The sequence below is a fragment of the Amblyomma americanum genome, chromosome 1 (assembly GCF_052857255.1).
Source record: "Amblyomma americanum isolate KBUSLIRL-KWMA chromosome 1, ASM5285725v1, whole genome shotgun sequence".
In the NCBI taxonomy this organism is placed as follows: Eukaryota; Metazoa; Arthropoda; class Arachnida; order Ixodida; family Ixodidae; genus Amblyomma; species Amblyomma americanum.
Window position 1 is genome coordinate 489,168,239 of NC_135497.1, and position 18,077 is coordinate 489,186,315.

Sequence of the window (18,077 nt, forward strand, 5' to 3'; positions counted from 1 at the left end):
AGAAGTCACCTAAAGGGCCAACCTCTGGCTTACAGGCCAGTTGCATTTTGATTTCGAGTATTATAACTGGTATACTCGTATTATAAGCACTCGAACTTGTATCATTCAAGATGATGCTGAGGGCTTGAAATCTTGATAACTCTGCAGGCATAGAGACATGCTTTCTGTTACATTGCTGGTGAAACGCGTTTACATTTTGCTTAACTTGCACCCCACTGCCTCCCATGTTTGAATCAAAACATGTGATGCAGAATTCCAACATGAATGTCTTGAGTAAGTGCTGCCCCCCCCCCCCCCTGTGCAGCTGTAAAACTTGGCAACAGAATGGTCTTAAGCAGATAGAAACCTGATAGGGTGAAGACATTTGTCGCAGCACATTCTCCAACAGGGACACCTGGACGAAGGTGAAAGGCATCTGAAAGCAGGTCTCACCATCATCATCAGCCTCACTACACCCACTGCAGGTCAAAGGCCTCTCTCATGTCTCTCCAATTAACGCTGCCCTGTGCCAGCTGCGGCGACCTTATCCCCGCAAACTTCGGCCATCTCATCCGCCCACCCAACTCCCGCCCAAGCCCATCAACCCTGACCCACTCTGCTCTCTTTTCACAGGGATAAAGTGGGCAACAGTATAGCAGGGAAACTCGTGGGTGAAAGTTCACCGCGGGGAACACCCAGTGGCTTTTAAAAGATCCCTGGTCGTCTTAGCTTCTGTACCTTCCTGCCCGACACGCATGCCGCAAGAAATGCCTGAATTCAGTTGCAATGACAGGCTGTACAGCAAGACATGACTATAAGAAATTACAACTCAAAAAGTGCTCCGCGGAATGTCAGGGTTCTGTGGAACACAGTTTGAGCTCCCCTTGTGCAGCTGTAGACAAAGCAGCACGAGACACTTTATCTCAAACTTGTTCTCCAAAGCTTTTACTAATTTGTAACCTGTAGAAAATAGAAAAATGCCTAATTAGTGCAGCAGACCACCAGTTAAACTTCTGTAGAACTACTGCACTTTACTAATACCATACCTTGTATGTGATCAGTTGATAAGTAAACTGATTACGGCAGATGGTAAATGTTATGTTTCATCAATACTAATTTTTTCTCAGAAATCATGCTCACAGCAATCTGTTCACGCTTTACTTCAAAAATCCCTAAGGTAATTTTGATTTCAGATTTTGCTGGTGCCTGCCATGCAGCTTATTATTTAAATGGCAGTTTACACACTGTAGTAATGCAGAGTTTCAGATTCACTTAAACCTTCTTGTGGCTCTTTAACGTACACTTACAACTCGGTACACACGAGATGTTTACCACCAGCTGTTGATACAAGATGCACCATGCTGTTGATGCATCTGAGAATCAAACCTGTAAACTCATGCACAATAGCATGTTCCGTCGAGCAGCAAGTTTCCTAAAACAGCAGCTCGTGGCAGCATTGGTGTGCTTTGCTGTTTCAAATTTTTGTTTCCAGTGAAAATCAATTCTACGGTTCTTTCTCGGCATATTGATGGTTGTCCAGTCACTTGATTCATACTCGAGAGGTCCACACCAAAGACTCAGTCATCCCCACTTCGAAAGTGAATGGCGGCATAGCCTCTGGGATCCCTGCGAAATCGGGTAACACCGGTAGATGTTCATTTTTTGGCCTTTTCTAGCTGAGGTTTGAGTGAAAGTAGCGACTCTGTCATGAAAATGCGGCAATCTATCGACACACGCCAACTGGAATGAGTTTTGCTGCAGTTGCCTTTCTGGTCTGCCAAACCGAACCAAAGGTCGGACCGAATCAAAGAGGAGAAACAAACATAAAAGGCAAAAATCTGGACTCCTACACAGGCAGACCTTGCCATCATCCTTCTCAAAGCTGTTAGCAGTGGAGTGAAAGTGTCTGCTGTTTTTGACACTGTGCGAGCTGGCCATCTACGCAGAGAAACCAGCGCCTTCCATTCCACAGTGAACAAGCTGCGAGACCCATGCCGCCTGCAAAGCTCATGAGACAAATTTATGCCAAGCCATAAACACCCACCACACCTTGCTCACCAAAGGAGGATTTCATGAGCAAAGTAACCAGTGGCCCCGAGACTGCAAACATCCGAAATCAATCCACTTTTCCCCACATGAAAGTGCACTACTCATCAGCACTGGCAAGCTGAGTTGGAACATTGAAGCTGAGGTCAGACTCTCAGCTTCAAATTTTAAATGCCAACTCAACCTGAGGTGTCCCTTTAAGAAGTTGTAAAACAGTGACTAGTACAGGTGTGCAACATGGGGTTAGAAAATGTTTGGTAAATTCGAGCGACAGTTTCTAAGCCACGGCATCCAAAACAAGCGATACTGCAGAGGCTTACCACAAAGAAAACAGCAGGTATGAGCAGCACAAATCATCAAATCCATTTTACTAACAAAATATGTTAGACCTGAATATTGTCCACCATTTCTTTTTCAAACAAACATTACTCGCAAGTTCACTCCATCCAGTGGTTCTCTCCTCTTTGCCCCTTCGGCCTGCCCTCTGCTTGCACTGCTTTTGTCAAAACATTTCCGGAAACCGGGGGCATATGCCAGGTCACGCAGAAAACTGTGGGTAGAACTTCTGGACAACAAAAGAGGAATTTAGGAGTGAGCTCCATGTGTGAGTAAAAGACCGCTGTTACTTAATGGGGCAACCTCAAGCTAGCGACGGCAACATACACATTCGTTTGATGCCCGTGCACTCAAGGTTAGTAATCGGCCACTTTGATCTGTTTGTAAGCGAGCGAACTATGCAAGCAAGCGCATGCACCACGAGTGATTCTGCACCCACCACTGAAGTACAGCGGCACTGGGGATCAAGTTCCTGTACCCACCTCAGCATTGCCCTGCAGTATGACCGCCCCCAATATTGTTAGCCCTCCATTACCAACACACGGAATGTTTATGGGGCCGCATGACGCACCTTAAGAGGGCAGTGCGATAGTGATGTGTCCATTGTGCACGGATGGAAGTTGATGAAGCCAATGACATCCAAAGTACAGTGAGAGAGATTAGCAGTTAAAACACATGGGATGTTCAGCTGCAGCGATGCCGTAATGGTCTAATGCAATGGCTAGCAAAGCTGATCTGTTCAGAGAAGCTGCCGGTTCAAAACCCACTCGTGGCCATAAATTGTTTTATTTTAGTTTATTCATTATTCCCTCTGCCCGCCTGACACTCTGACACCTCCAGCTGTGCTTGCCATACCCGGTAGCAATGTCGATAGTGCCGCAGCCTTCCAGCTTCTCCAATGTTAGCTGATTCTGAAATTTGGTGCCATCATGGACTGGTTCTTGATGTCACGTGACCTTGACGACATCACTACTATCTCGACCAACCAGTCAATTTCATGACAGAGAATGCTAGGGTTTTGCCTCGATGAAAATTAAAATGCTATCACATTAAAAGGAGTATTTTTCCATGGTGGCGGTGTAACGGCGAAGACCATGCCGGTGTGCTTGGCGAGGCAAAGACAGATGTGCCAAACTGGAAACGGCCAGTGAGGATTTGATTTGACTTATGGGGCTTTAATGTCCCAAAATGACTCGGGCTATAAGGGATGCCGTAGTGAAGGGCTCTGGAAATTTCAACCACCCGGGGTTCTTTACCGTGCACTGACATCGGACAGCACATGGGCCTCTAGCATTTCACCTCCATCGAAAAACGGCCAGCGAGGGCCTCATCGGCTAATCGTAGGGGGACTCCCGGGCAACGCGCAAAATTTTCTGTGGATGCAGAACTGAGCAACGGGGGAAGGGATAAGGGCAAAACACTTTGCGTGGCAGTGCCACTCGTCACTTGCTGCCTTTGCTTGGGCCTTTAAGCACAATTTTGTGCACATAGAGCTTAGCTTTCATACTGAACGCGAGGTAAGACACAGAACCAGGTGCATCACATGGGTCCCACCACAGCATCTGCCAATGGCCCTGTCATGATGGATACTGAGCTGGGCACCACCACCACAGACAACAGCCAAAAGCCTTAAAAGGCTTGTCTGTCCGCAGTGGTGGCCTAGTGGTTTGAGCATCTGCCTCGCATGCGGGAGGGGTGGGGTTCGATTCTCAGTGCTGCTGTGTACCCGTCGGTGATGCAATGGTCACAAGCTTTCCCCTCGCCTGGTGCTCGGCTTCTTTAGGGTGAAATGCTTGAGAAACGGGTCTTCCGAGCAGACAAAGAACACCTTTCCTCATGGTGCTCCTTGTCAGCAGACACCCTTGTGCCATCAAAATTCATCATAAACAGCTTGTCTGGGCATTCTGGAAAATACTACCAAAGTTTTCAGGCACACAATGCACTTCTTTCTCCAAGAATGCAAGTAGTCAGCGTTTCTAAAGCCCGAAATAGCTATAGGATTGTCATTTTTAACATAACATCTAAACCTCTCAACCCAGATCTGAAGGTGTTTGATGGCCTAAACAGGATTAGCCATGTACACTCCAATGTATAGATCTCTGCCGCGTTATAGCATCACGAAGATGCGGCTCCACTGATGCCAGTAGCATGCCTACCACTACACGCAGACTGCAGCACCAAAGACGAGAAAAATATGGAATGAGCACCACACGTACCTCTACACCAGCTGGTACTGCCTGGAAAACCTTCAAAGACCAAAGGAAACAAAAGCCTAAGGGGAATGACGCAAGTACAGTCGTCCATAGTCCTATCTAGGGCGCTCGAACTGCGTGCCGTCAGCGCTCCGCAGCGGCAGCGCCTGGTTCGAGATAGCGCATGTCTGATGCTCAGACGACACTCAAAGATGCGCAACCTCAAACCAGGCACTGCCGCTAGACGCTAGACATATGTCCAGAGTGCTTGAACTCTGCCGCCTGCGCTCTGCGCACTGCAGAGCGCAGGCGGCAGAGTTCAAGCACTCTAGACATGTCTGGGGACGACTGTACAAGTAGAGACCTATAAGGCACTGGACAGAAGTATACAATGAGAGCACGTGATGTTCTACTCACAGTGCTACATAATCCCTGTATTTGTCTGAACGCTCATAATAATAAAGCAGTCAAGTCAACAGCTAATCACTGTTTCTTTTTATGGCATGGCTAAACTATTTTTTCCTGCACAAGCAAATGTTTAGCTCAACTCGGCCACTGTAAGCAATCATTTGGCTGGTTCTATTAGCGCTGGACATTCCATAACAACCTTTTCTTCACGAAACCTTACTGCACTGCCACTACAGATAAGCTGGCTTCCCTATGCAGTGCTGGCATCTTCTAGACCTTTGCAGACATCCCTGCACATACTTCCCTTGCAGCATGACACACTTTAGTTCACCAGTGTATTTGCATCAGGCGTATCTACAGGTGCTGCGTGCACATCTGCTCGGGCTAGATGCACTGCTCCAATTTCCCCACAGGAAGACCACTATAGAGAAATATTTGCTTCATAGCGAAGCTGAATCTGCATACTTTGGACCTGAACGACTTTATGAGGTAGAAAAAAGACATTTGTAGATTTTAATAAGGCACTTAGGCCGATCAAAGACAGCATGGGGCCCCAGGGTCAGGACACGAAAACACCATTTCCCAGGGGTACAAAACAACTGCAGTGGACAAGGTATGCACATGTGAGTGCAAAGGAGCAATATAGCGACATTCAAGGCTATGCTGACCTTTACACAAGTGTGACAACTTGGGATCCTTGAACGAGTTCTCAAATCTCGGACCACATCTTTTGCCTCCTCCACATTACCACATCTAGTCAACCTTCACTGTCAAATCTTGGAATGGGCATATCGTTAACGATGACAGTACAGAAACGAGTCATTTGGATAAACTGCACCTCCTTGCTGCGCAAGTGAACGCGTTCTTATTGCAAACATTCACTAGGCACTTTCGACTGTTTACTTCATGCTCACAATCACTGTGAGGGAGGCGAGCTTTTGCCGCGAAAACTTGCCCAAAGAGTAACGGTTACGGAAACGGAAAAATATTCCCCTCTTTCATGTCACACGCTTTATAGAGATCGCGAGCACTGCTTCAGCACGCCTCCAGGCAAGATACAACCCTTTTTGAGCGGCCAACACAGTGTACGACACCGGACTATTATACTCACACGTAGATAGATGAGGACGGTTCTCAGCATCTTGATCCGACCTGAAAATTACAAATTGCATAAGACAACAGCCGACAGGAGCCCTTACCGCCGCGTACGGCACAGATAGCCAAGAGCTCCGACGAGCATTAACCGTGGCTGTGGTAAACGCTAAGCCGACCAAGCAACCGCTGTTGCCACTTACACGGAAGTATTACAAACCGCTTACCGTTCAGAAACAGGAGTACATCAAGTCGAAGAGATAGAAGCGAATGAGGCTTCGTTTAGCTAAAATTACACCAAAATGATCTAGACGCCTAAAAGTAACCGAAATACAGCAGAAAATTTTGGCTGCTCTGACAAGTCGATCACACACACAAGAGCGGTCATTCGGGCTTCCCGATACCGCACCCAAGGGCAGGTAAGGGCCAATAATTAGGAAATCAGACAAGAACTGAGTTTGTTGGACTGTGCACTCGAGTCCGACACAGCCAAAATGCAAAAATAATAGCAAAAAGCCCAATCTTCTATGATCAAAACAAACCTGCCCAACTTTTCAGAAACGGTGGCCTATAGGTGCTGCCATCTACTAGGGCAAGAAATATATGAATTTTATCTCAAGCATAGCAAGTTTCAATTAATTATAAAAACACCTAAACCAAATTTTGTTAGTTTTGTTATATAAGTAATAATGAAAGCAAAGTTGAAAAACGTTGAAAAAAGGTTTCGCGATCTTCACATCAACATTACAAAACAAAATTGTCGGTTAAAGCAAAAGTAATTTTAAAACGTCTAAAACATTTTATTTTAGTTATAAATTTGTTTTAGTTTTGTATTATAGTATAAATTACTAATTAGTTCTACCTTTAGTCGCGCACGTCGCCCCTGCTTTTAAGAATCAAGACGCATGCGCAGAACAAAACAAACCGGAAGTTCCGCTTGTCGTTTATCACGCAGTGGGCGGAGCTTGGTCGGAAGGCTCGAAAGTGATTGACACCCATCCCGGACTCCCACGTGACACACGCCGGACGCGCGCATTGGTTAGTTCCTTTTATGACGTAGCTGTCGTCACAGCATACGCTCATCTTTTATGGCGAAGTGGCTTGACTGGCATTATCGTTCAACCCACCCTGAAGGCGCTCGCTGTCCGTCAAAAGTATTCCAATCAAAACACTCAATTACAGTTGGTTTAGCGTAGCGTGAGTGCGGACTTATGGATGGTGGTGCTCCGAGAGCCGTGGTCGACGCCGTGTGAGGCCTACCGCTGGTGTTTGTAGCCGGGCCGCCCGTGAAAAGGTGCTTCCGAGCGATGGACGAGCAACAAAGAATGATGCACCCAGTATCACAACATCCCATCGTGAGCATGGCGGGTCATGTCGTGCCCCAGCATGGTTACGGAATGCCTCCGCAATCGCACGGTGTCGACCCGACGGGCCAACAGGCCGCACCCGACCAGGAGCCACGGAAGCACGACATTTCGGAAATTCTGCAACAGATCATGAACATCACCGACCAGAGCTTGGACGAAGCGCAAGCTAGGTACGTAGCCCGTGGTCTGCGATTATTTTTCCTGCCCTATGTGCTTCGGCGACGGACGGAATTTGTGATCGCGTCGGGGGCTTTGCCTCACGAGCGCCGGCGGCAGCTCGGCGATGGCGCGTTCTTCCGTGCTACGCGTGTTGTGTCGCGCGTGAGCCGCGTCGGAGTGCCCCCCGTACTCCCTAACCCTAACGCCGGAATCGTCGGCTCGGAAAGGCTTAGTACCTCTCCGGCCGACGACTTGGGCGCCGCAGCGTAGGCCTGCGTCTGGCTCACGGGCTGTCGTTCTGCCCTTTTCTTTTGCCAGGAAACACACGCTCAACTGCCACCGAATGAAGCCCGCTCTCTTCAGCGTCCTCTGCGAAATCAAAGAGAAAACAGGTGAGTTGCCCAAAACTTTTTTTAGGCTTGCTCCGTGCCCTGGGGGCCGCCATGTTACTGTGTCGAGTCGCGTTTCGAGTTTGTTTTGGACACTACCTACGCGAGGTCTGGACACACGATCGCGGTGACGATCGCGGAAAACAATGCCGCAGGCTACCGCACGGGAGGCGAGGCCTAGTGACGAGTACGACCTTCCCTGCGCGCGCCCAAGGCCCGCGTCGTCTGCCTGCGCAGCGTCCTTTGGGCGCCGTGCGCGCACTGGCGGCAACAAACGCACGCGTTTCCACCGGCTGTTGGTTGCGTTTGTCAACAGTGATAAGCGCTGTCAGCGGACTCGGCGAAGCGCCGCCGACTTGCTGTAGCTCTTGTGCAGCCCGAGACAAGCGCTTATCGGTATGTGTCGGTAACCGATGTGCCCCGCGCGTCGGGTGCTCTGACCCCCTCGCGGGACGCGCGCGCGCACACACGGCGTCGTTCCGGGCGCACGTGAATTCCGTCCGTGGCGGGAATCGCATCAACAACGAGCGGCGTGGAATTGCACGATAGCGCCCCGGCGGCGCCGTTTGCTGCGAGATGCCCTCTGCGCAAACATTCGCGCGGCTGTTCAAATAGAAGGCCGACTCTCTGGGCTACCCGTGTTTCGATCGCCGCCCCTGATTCTCTGCCGGTTAAAAAGTCCGCTCCCCCCCCCCCCCCCCCCCACCCTCTCCGGCGCTAGCGCCGATTAAGCTAAAGAGGCGCTTATTACTTTTTCTTTTTTTCTCTCCCCCTCTCTGGAACCGTAATTACGAGCCCAAAGTGGACGTCTCCGCTGGTGATGCGCTTCACCGCGATATTCCCCTTCGGTGGCTTTTGCCGCTGTCCTTGGGCGTCTGTTGGCCGATAACGACTGCTCCCTTTCTGCCACTCTGCTCTAGCCTCACTTGATGGCCGTGCGACACAGAAATTCTCCCCTTGCCATGTTGTTTACATAGACTTGCCGTTTCCCGAGCGCAGATTCTTGTTTCGATTAGCCTCCGCTCAGCTGACGTGGATGGGCTCGGTTTTGATAGGTACCGCAGCACTGGCCCGGCTAGGCCGCTGTTGCTGCTGTGCAAGCCCCCGGTACGAGCGAGTTCGGTGCCATTGCACTGTTCGTAGACTGTGGTTTTGTACCTTTCGGTGGCAGTGCGAACGGCTCACGGGGTCAGCACTGGTACGGCCTCTACCTCTTGCTGCCCCCGTGAGACGGAGCCCGTCACTGCTCCGAGTTCGTGACAAGCGCTGCAGGGGCGCGGAGTCGCCGTCCTGCGGGGTGTTTCGGTGAACACGAGCGTGCTCGGCTCATCCGCGTAGTCGGGGCAGTTTGTGCTTCGCATCGTGACCGCAGGCCAGATGCATCGATTCCTGCGCGTATCTCCATGTTGTTCTGGGTACCCTCAGAGGTGTTCTGCCGAGGTGGGATTCTATGAAAGCGCCATCCAGTTGCTCTCTCCGTTGTGTGCTTACCGCGGTTTCAACTCCGGCCGGGCGAGATGCAAGGGGGCGCTGATACTGGGGGATCCGTCGGCTCTTTCTGCCGGCATCGTGCAGAGTGGTGCGGTGCTGACCATCCCGCAGGGGAGGCGCGCCGGATGGGGGGACCCCCGCTGCGGATAGGCCTAGTTTGGGACGCCTTTGTTGCTGTCCCCAGGGGCGAAAATGGCCTTTGTTAACCTCCCTCGACACGTGACTGCTGTCCCGGGTGGGAGGGGGGCTGCGCGTAACCTGCGTTCGCCTCGCTGTCGGCCCAGCCGTGGCTTCTCGCGCCGCACTGTCGGTCGAAAAACCATGCTCCTTTTATTACTGGTGCTAAACTGTACGTGCTCCTCCTCGAGTGTGTAAGGGTGAAGAGCTCGAAATGTGACGCCCCTACGACAGCAGCCCATGTGTGCCATTACACCTGTGGCAGACCGCATCGAATTTCCATTTTGTGCCGACTAAAAATCAAGGTGTTGTAGTAGGGAAGGGACAACACTGACCTGCGTTCCCGAAGGCGAGCTTTAATCTAGATTCAAGACGCAGCGAGCGGGCATTGTGCGACCGATGGCATATGCCCTGCGAGATGGAGCACAGGCGTTTTCGCCCTGAGGGGAATTCTCCTTGCAGATAAGCGGCAGTCTCTCTTCGGGGGGGCTGAAATGCAACACCTCGCTTGGGCGCCTGGCTGCTGCTCTTCGTCGCCGCCACCAGACGTCCTCCCCCGGGGGTGCCCCCCCCCCATTTTTTTTTTCGGTGCCAGTTCGTTGGACTTTGTGGAGGAATATTCGATCCCGGCGCGATCTTTGCGCCCTTTCTGTCTCTCTGCGTGGCGCAGCCGGCACGTGCGATTCTAGGAAAAACAAAGCGCCGGCCGCCCATCGCTCACTGGCACATGTGGCTCCGGGTGACAGCGTCGCTCCTCCGTGCGCGGCGCTATGCGGGCGGCGAGCCAAACTGCAGCTGCGATCCTCTTGGGCCGCCGTTTGTGGGGCGCCCTTTCGACAGATGCCAGTGCATTGTTTCCGCCTATGGCGTGACCTTTCTCCGCATTTTATTTCTTTTTGTACCAAGCAGAGAAAATATCGCCATCTTCCTTTGCTAAACTCGGCACCATAACCGGGCTCTTGGGAATATTTGTGCGGTTAATAAATACCCGGCGGTCATTTGTTGACGCAGCGCACGCATTTGAGGCGTCCTTCGGCGCCATGAGAGAGTTCTAATTGGTAATAATTAATAACTGGCTTTTTGCGGAAAGGAAATCTCGCAGTATCTGTCTCACATCTCGGCCGACACCCGAACCGCGTCGTAAGGGAAGGGATAAAGGAGGAAGTGAAAGAAGAAAGGAAGAAAGAGGTGCAGTAGTGGAGGGCTCCGGAATAACTTCGACCACCTGGGGATCTTTGGCGCGCACTGACAGCACACAGCACACGGGCGCCTTTTGCGTTTCGCCTCCATCGAAACGCTGCTGCCGCGGTCGGGCTCGGATCAGTAGCCGAGCGTCCTAACCACTGAGCCACCCCGGCGAGGTACAGTCACGGAGCCTGAAGGAACGTCCTTCACCGATGGCTCGCGCGCCCAACCGCTGGTCACAAAATTGTTGCTTTCTAATACTTTCCGTGCCTTCAGTTGCTGGCGGCTGATAAAGCTGCTCCTCAGGACAAGGAATTCGTCGATTCGTGGCCCCAGGTTCACCTCTGTAACGCAGTCGGTCTCGCGCAGCTGAAACAGGTCCACACGACAAAGGGCGACTATTTGATCGTAGCGCGCCCGATCATTCACACACGGCGTTTTTGCATGGTGCACTTGATCATGCGCCATTTCACCGCGAAAAAAAAAAATGCTCAGTTCATGACACGCATTGGCGGACGCAGGTGACGCATTACACGCGTCTGTTCCAACGCCTAAGTTTGCTTCGTGTACGCTGGCTGTCGCTTCAAAATGGCGCATTACCCAGAGTGCACGGCGTCGCCGCCATAGATTTAAGAGAAGGTGCGACGAGCCCAGTGGGCGCATGCAAGACTAACGGTGCATGCGAAGCTGCAGTTTCACGGTTATCGAGCTGTCACTGTCCAGCTACTACGCATTGGCGCTCGAGAGTTTTGGCAAAATTCTGTGGCCCGGTCAGTTACTGATAAAGTTATCACCTTTTAAGCAGCATTTAGGCATCCAGCACCGATCGTGCTCGTTTTGAAGCCCAGCGAAATGGCCCCGGAACTAAGCACGATGTCTGAGAGGATCGCTTTGCGAAGAAGCTAGCATTTGTTTTTATCTCATTGCCAGTAAGACACAGTATTGCAAGAAAAAAAAAACTCACGGTAATAAGATAAGTATTTCGGCGCGAATGCACGAATCCGGAGGTTCAGGGCCTAGCAAAATCGTCACCTTCTGGTCCGGCCGGGAGCGCTCCGTCCCGCGGCACTGCCCGCTTATCGTTCTTTCTTACGTGGCAAAAATCCCCAGGTTCAGAGCCCAGGTGATGATGATTAATACATTTATTGAAAACCAAACAGGCGGGGGGAAGGCCCTAGTTCGGGACACCGTTTTTCGACGAGGGCTCCTTCTTCGAGGACCGAGCCGGGCAGGGCCGTCTCCCAGCCCTCCCCCGTTGGCCGGTTTATTATGTCAGTACTGCTATTTTTCTGGCAAGCCCATACCATATGTATAAGTTTGCCTTCTGGCCACAGAATTTGCACTGCGGCGACAAGCGTCTGTGCTGAATGGTGGAAAGTGTAGCTGATTTATTAAACGTCAGTGACCAGAAAGTCCGGCCGCGAGCCTAGCACCTAGCCTGGCCTAGCGCGAGTGCTCCGTTCCGCGGCACTGCCTGCTCACCGTCGTCTTCTACGTGGCGATAATCCGGGGGTTTAGAGTCCAGAAAAATCGTATTCTACGTGGCAATAATCCGAAGGTTCAGAGCCTAGCAAAATCGTCTTCTACGTGGCAATAATCCGGACGTTTAAAGCCCAGCAAAATCGTCCTCTTCTACGTGGCAACAATCCGGAGGTTTAGAGCCCAGCAAAATCGTCGCCTTCTTGTCCGGCCTTGCGCCTCGTCTGGCCTAGTACGAGTGCTCCGTCCCGCGGCACTGCCCGCTCATAGTCGTCCTCTACGTGGCAATAATCCGGAGGTTTAGATTCCAGCAAAATCTTCTACGTGGCAATAATCCGGAGGTTTAGAGCCCAGCAAAATCGTCCTCTTCTACGTGGCAATAATCCGGAGGTTTAGAGCCCAGCAAAATTGTCGCCTTCTTGTCCGGCCTTGCGCCTCGTCTGGCCTAGCGCGAGCGCTCCATCCCGCGGCACTGCACGCTCATAGTCGTCCTCTACGTGGCAATAATCCGGAGGTTTAGATTCCAGAAAAATCTTCTACGTGGCAGTAATCCGGTGACTTAGAGTCTAGCAAAATCGTCGCCTTCTATGTGGCAATAATCCGGTGGTTTGGAGCCCAGCAAAATCGTCGCTTTCATGTCCGGCCTTACGCCGTCTGGCCTAGCGCGAGCGCTCCGTCCCGCGGCACTGCCCGCTCATAGTCGTCCTCTACGTGGCAATAATCCGGAGGTTTAGATTCCAGCAAAATCTTCTACATGGCAATAATCCGGAGGTTTAGAGCCCAGCAAAATCGTCGCTTTCTTGTCCGGCCTTGCGCCGTCTGGCCTAGCGCGAGCGCTCCGTCCCGCGGCACTGCCCGCTCATAGTCGTCCTCTACGTGGCAATAATCCGGAGGTTTAGATTCCAGCAAAATCTTCTACGTGGCAATAATCCGGTGGTTTAGAGCCCAGCAAAATCGTCGCTTTCTTGTCCGGCCTTGCGCCGTCTGGCCTAGCGCGAGCGCTCCGTCGCGCGGCACTGCCCGCTCATAGTCGTCCTCTACGTGGCAATAATCCGGAGGTTTAGATTCCAGCTAAATCTTCTACGTGGCAATAATCCGGAGGTTTAGAGCCCAGCAAAATCGTCGCTTTCTTGTCCGGCCTTGCGCCCCGTCTGGCCTAGCGCGAGCGCTCCGTACCGCGGCACTGCCCGCTCATAGTCGTCCTCTACGTGGCGATGATCCGGAGGTTTAGATTCCAGCAAAATCTTCTACGTGGCAATAATCCGGAGGTTTAGAGCCCAGCAAAATCGTCCTCTTCTACGTGGCAGTAATCCGGAGGTTTAGAGCCCAGCAAAATCGTCGCTTTCTTGTCCGGCCTTGCGCCTCGTCTGGCCTAGCGCGAGCGTTCCGTCCCGCGGCACTGCCCGCTCATAGTCGTCCTCTACGTGGCGATGATCCGGAGGTTTAGATTCCAGCTAAATCTTCTACGTGGCAATAATCCGGAGGTTTAGAGCCCAGCAAAATCGTCGCTTTCTTGTCCGGCCTTGCGCCGTCTGGCCTAGCGCGAGCGTTCCGTCCCGCGGCACTGCCCGCTCATAGTCGTCCTCTACGTGGCAATAATCCGGAGGTTTAGATTCCAGCAAAATCTTCTACGTGGCAATAATCCGGTGGTTTAGAGCCCAGCAAAATCGTCGCTTTCTTGTCCGGCCTTGCGCCGTCTGGCCTAGCGCGAGCGTTCCGTCCCGCGGCACTGCCCGCTCATAGTCGTCCTCTACGTGGCAATAATCCGGAGGTTTAGATTCCAGCTAAATCTTCTACGTGGCAATAATCCGGAGTTTAGAGCCCAGCAAAATCGTCGCTTTCTTGTCCGGCCTTGCGCCCCGTCTGGCCTAGCGCGAGCGCTCCGTACCGCGGCACTGCCCGCTCATAGTCGTCCTCTACGTGGCGATGATCCGGAGGTTTAGATTCCAGCAAAATCTTCTACGTGGCAATAATCCGGAGGTTTAGAGCCCAGCAAAATCGTCCTCTTCTACGTGGCAGTAATCCGGAGGTTTAGAGCCCAGCAAAATCGTCGCTTTCTTGTCCGGCCTTGCGCCTCGTCTGGCCTAGCGCGAGCGTTCCGTCCCGCGGCACTGCCCGCTCATAGTCGTCCTCTACGTGGCGATGATCCGGAAGTTTAGATTCCAGCAAAATCTTCTACGTGGAAATAATCCGGTGATTTAGAGTCTAGCAAAATCGTCGCCTTCTATGTGGCAATAATCCGGTGGTTTAGAGCCCCGCAAAATCGTCGCCTTCTACGTGGAAATAATCCGGAGGTTTAGAGCCCAGCAAAATCTTCTACGTGGCAATAATCCGGTGATTTAGAGTCTAGCAAAATCGTCGCCTTCTACGTGGAAATAATCCGGAGGTTTAGATTCCAGCAAAATCTTCTACGTGGCAATAATCCGGTGATTTAGAGCCCCGCAAAATCGTCGCTTTCTACGTGGAAATAATACGGAGGTTTATAGCCCAGCAAAACCTTCTACAATAATCCGGAGGTTTAGAGCCCAGCAAAATCATCTTCTACATGGTAATAATCCGGAGGTTTAGAGCCCAGAAAAATCGCCTTCTACGTGGCAATAATCCGGAGGTTCAGAGCCCAGAAAAATCGTCGCTTTCTTGTCCGGCCGCGAGCCTAGCGCCTAGCTTGGCCTAGCGCGAGCTCCTCTTCCCGCGGCACTGCCCGCTTATAGTCGTCCTCTACGTGGCAATAATCCGGAAGTTTATGGCCTAGCAAAATCGTCTTCTACGTGGCAATAATCCGGAAACTTAGAGCCGAGAAAAATCGCAGTGGTTCGAAGTGGCTCGGCCTCTTTTTTTTTTTTTTTTACCGAGCGTTCACACCACGAAAATTGTGTATCATTTACACCTGTGGATGAGGTCCCCTTCAGGTAGCATTCTTGGGTGCTTTGGAGCCGAAATCGCCGTTTAAAATGTCTTGAAATACGTTTTTCAGCCGTCGTTTTTTTCCCTGCCCCTAGAATTATTTGCGGGCAAACGGATTAATCCTCTGCGGATGTGCGTTGCCTATTGGGTTGCATTTTGACATACTTTGAATTAAAAAATTCCCGTTTAAAAGCCTTTCACACAAGCAGGAAGGCGGAACCGGAAATTGCTGCACTGCACCGTTGCACATGAGCAGAACGCATGATCGCACGTCGGCGAATGTCACGTGAGGTTGAGTTGAGAGCCCAGCAGAATCGTCGCCTTCTTGTCCGACCGCGAGCCTAGCGCATAGCCTGCCCTAGCGCGAGCGCTCAGTCCGGCGGCACTGCCCGCACATCGTCGTCTTCTAGTTGAGAATATATATATATATATATATATATATATATATATATATATATATATATATATATATATATATATATATATATATATATATATATATATAAGATTTCTCTCTTTTTTTACAATCCAAGCTCTTACCTCTTCCCGGTCCATGCCCTTCTTGAGGTGGAATCCACCGTTGTTGCTCTCTCGCGTGCTTTTCTTTTTGCCTTTACTGCGTACAGGTGAATAGCAACCTTTGCCTCCCGATCCTTGGCCGATCCCCCAGTGTGGGTATGTGCCATCTTTTGAGAGGCTAACAACAACAATAGTCCGGGGGTTCAGAGCCCATCAAAGTCGTCGCCTTGTCCAGAGGCCCGTGTGCGGTGCGATGTCAGTGCACGTGCAAGATCCCCAGGTGGTCGAAATTACTCCGGAGCCCTTCACTACGGCGTCGCTCATAGCCTGAGTATACCTTTCGTTCGTTAAACCATCATAAACCACAAACCTTGTCCGGCCGGGAGCGCGAGCCTATCGCCTAGCCTGGCCTAGGGCGAGCATTCCGTCCCGCGGCCACATCGTCGTCTTCTACGTGGCAATAATCCGGTGGTTCTGACCCCAGCAAGCACAATAAAAAAAAAAGGTTAAGTACGCTGTGCTTTCGCATTGTTAAAGCTGCGAACTGGGCGAGCTGGTATTGATTCATATTTGAACAGCGCAATAAAACAACGGGACACAACGAAGAAAGGACACCACAAGCGCTGACTCGCAACTAGATTTTTAATTCACGTCCAAGCATCGTTGTGTCCCGTTGTTTTATTGCGCTGTTCAAATATGAATCTTTCGCATTGTATACGAAGGTGATAAACATTAACTGTCTTTTAGCTTTTAAAGTATTCAACGTTAGGCTTGAACTGCTGCACTACAATTAATGTTTGCCTTGTACTTATATCGCCGCGGTGGTGGCTAAGTGGTTACGGCGCTCGGCTGCTGACCTGAAAGACGCGGGTTCGATCCCGGCCGCGGCGGTCGAATTTCGATGGAGGCGAAATTCTAGAGGCCCGTGTACTGCGCGATGTCAGTGCACGTTAGCGAACCCCGGGTGGTCGAAATTTCCGGAGCCCTTCACTACGGCGTCTCTTCTAGCGTTAGTCGCTTTGGGACGTTGAACCCCCATAAACTAAACTAGCCTTGTTCTTACCGTCTGAGAAGTGGAACCGGGTCGTTTATATTCGCCTGTCGGCAGTTGCGGGAGCACTCGTCTACGCGGCCGGAAATTTCTCATGATGCCATTAACAAAATGCTCGCCCCCTTTTTCCTCGTACACTAGCACCGTTTTTGAGAGGGCTAACGAGCCGCCATAGTTTGTCTTGGCAGCTTTGGCCCACTTGGAGGGAAGCGTAACGCGATTGCTCCACTTGGGCCGTGCATTTTCGGTGACCATCTAAGGCCTCTGCAGTGTTTAGTTGTAGAGGAGCATCACTGGCAGTATCGGGCGCAGGTGTCAAGGCTGCGCGAATGAAAGGAAGGAGTGAGCCTTGAAAGCGCAACATGCCACGGCACGGTACATGGCAGACATAGCAATCGACGAAGCGGTTAGTAGCGTGGAAGAAAGCGGCAGGCACGATAAGACACAAGTCGATCAAGTCGGCATGACAGATTCACGATATTCGCAAGGCAGCGCGCGTGAAAGCCTGCGATGGCGGAGACTGGTGAGCAAAGCCCCGCCACCGCTTGGCAAAGACGACGGCGGGTGGCGACACATGGCGCTTTCCTTGAAACCAAATCATCATTCAATGGTGGGGAAGCGAACTTGCGGTTATTGCCTCTCCCCGCTGAAGGGGATGACTTTTCGTGTCCTCCCCAGAAGTGGAAACTGTGCAAGCGATGCAGCTACTAGCCCACAGCCGAGTCCTCGTTGCGATTTGTTGTCGCAGAGCGGCGCTGTAGGGCTTCAGGTAAGACGCCTCTGCAGTGTCTCTGCTTGGTCAAGCGGCGCAGCTTGCGGCGGGCGAGTTTGCCCCGATGCGGACGTCAGTGGGGGTGAGGTAGGGCATTTTTACCGTTGCGGCAGCCTGTGATGCTTGCTTAACCTGACTGGTCTGCCTTAGGCATTTTTCGGAACCGGTTGAAGGCGCGTCATATTTCTGGACCAGGCTTGAAACACGAGTAGGGCCCTAGTCCCAGTGGAGTGTTGGTGCCCAGTTGTGCGTTGCTGTTAAACGCAACGGGGACGCTTTAATAGCTGTTCGCTGGCCTGTCATTCCATCATGTGCGCCCTTCGCGCCGTCGTATGCGCAGCTGTTTCCAAATATATTTGGCGTCCGGTGTTTGCCCCTTCAATAGCGTCGCGGATCCCTTGTGCAGTGGCGCCACCTGACGCGAGGCGGGGAAAGTACTGACAAGGCCGCTTTTGCACGCGCCGTCTGTATGCTGCAAAATAAAGTGCAGCCACCTTGAGTAGAAAGTAAGCAAGCGTGCAGTGGGCGGCC

The 18,077-nt window shown here is 51.6% G+C and overlaps 1 protein-coding gene and 1 pseudogene across 16 annotated transcripts in view; one reads left to right on the plus strand and one right to left on the minus strand.

The window, feature by feature from the left end:
- Sin1 (SAPK-interacting protein 1) overlaps positions 1 to 6,642 on the minus strand; it is a 140,166-nt gene extending 133,524 nt beyond the window's left edge. For 5 of the 15 annotated variants that reach the window (XM_077650762.1, XM_077650755.1, XM_077650767.1 and 2 more), the window contains exons 1-2: positions 6,281 to 6,629; positions 6,073 to 6,113 (exon numbers count right to left, since the gene is read on the minus strand). The gene's annotated coding sequence lies outside the window, so the exon portion shown is untranslated. Of the gene's footprint in view, positions 1 to 1,534; positions 1,606 to 4,577; positions 4,608 to 6,072; positions 6,114 to 6,280 lie in introns of all 15 variants that reach the window. The other 10 variants (XM_077650766.1, XM_077650756.1, XM_077650759.1 and 7 more) reach the window with 7 other exon arrangements.
- Positions 6,643 to 7,126: 484 nt separating this feature from the next.
- Positions 7,127 to 18,077, plus strand: part of LOC144116092 (homeobox protein extradenticle-like) — a 273,763-nt pseudogene continuing 262,812 nt past the window's right edge. The window contains exons 1-2 of the transcript XR_013311725.1: positions 7,127 to 7,590; positions 7,898 to 7,971. The product of XR_013311725.1 is annotated as a homeobox protein extradenticle-like (transcript). The remainder of the gene's footprint in view (positions 7,591 to 7,897; positions 7,972 to 18,077) is intronic.